The sequence below is a fragment of the Octopus bimaculoides genome, chromosome 2, assembly GCF_001194135.2.
Source record: "Octopus bimaculoides isolate UCB-OBI-ISO-001 chromosome 2, ASM119413v2, whole genome shotgun sequence".
NCBI lineage: Eukaryota > Metazoa > Mollusca > Cephalopoda > Octopoda > Octopodidae > Octopus > Octopus bimaculoides.
The window spans coordinates 98,561,945-98,563,446 of record NC_068982.1 but is presented as its reverse complement, the minus strand read 5'-3'; positions in this window follow the sequence as shown (position 1 = coordinate 98,563,446).

Here is a 1,502-nt window from a genome sequence, read left to right as displayed (position 1 = left end):
TATATATATATATATATATTGAGTAAATGTTCAAATGAATATTCGTAAAGATTCTATTATTATTATTATCATTATCAGTAGCAAATCTAAATAATTGATAATAACAACAATAATAGCATTAGTGATAACAAGCGATATTAGCATTAAACAGCTATACAGTGAATTCATAATTATATGAGAAGGTACACGAAGCACCATCTTGCTAGAAAGTGGAAATAAAGCCCCCCAGCTTAACCACCAATCTCAATGAAAATATGCAACGGACCAACAGAAATCTGGCAAACGAGCGGAATTTAACATACTATCTCAGCTAAAAAGCCGTAGAATTGGGTAACAGATATACCTGGATCATGATTTCGAATTCTGGTTAGTGCCTCAATTCTCCACCCATCTCGCCTCGTAAATCCGTTACGTTTATAACTGAGATAGTATGTTAAATTCCGCTCCTTTGCCCGATTTCTGTTGGTCCGTTGCATATTTTCAGTAAGATTGGTGGTTAAGTTGGGGTGGGGCGGTTACTTCCACTTTCTAGCAAGCTATTGCTTCGTGTACCTTCTAACCCACTCCCACATATCCCACCTCTAACCCCACCTTCAGCCTAACCCACACCCTTTGCTTTCTCCACTCTCACCTCACACCACACCACTCACCACAACACCATACACCACCATACCACACAACATCACATCACATCGCGTCTGTTCTGTTCTGTCCTGCCGTCCAGTCTGTTAAGATTTTTCCGTTTCCATTTTTCTTGCGTTAGTTTACTACACTCGTCTGATAGTCGAAAGACCGTTTGTTTTGTTTTATATTTGTTGTAATTGTATAATTACTTTCCTTCTGTTGTATAGCCGAAAGGCGTTTGTCCATTGTAAATGTATAGCTCTATTTCATATGTTACGTTCAACCGGTAGTCGAAACACCCCTTCTGTTGTTTACTTATTTGTTTTCTATATGTACATTCGTTTGCCTTTCCCCGAAGCTTAATGCTTTTAGTCCCTCGCCCAGCCGGTTTCGAGTAGTATCGGAGATAAGTGTGTGAAACTACGAAGACATTCCGGATTCCGACTGAAGAAGCAACTGGCTGCGAATGACCTGTGTATCTTGTTTTGCCCCGTTGTCGTGCTATCGTCCTTTTTCCCGCATGTTGTGTTTTGATGGTTTCTGTTTGTTTTATTCTTTCTGTTGTACCTTTGATACATACATACATACATACATACATACATACATACATACATACAAACATACATACATACAAACATACATACACACATACATACAAATGGCCAAATGTTTACAATGTTTGCTTCGCAACCACATAGAACCGTATTCAGTCCTACCGAACAATCTTGTAATTTTTTGTATACTCAGTACACACACACACACACACACACACACACACACACACACACACACACACACACACACACACACTGTCATGAATCTTCAAGTAGTATCTTTGACTTCCAGTATTCTGCGAGAACATGTCTGGCCATGAGAAA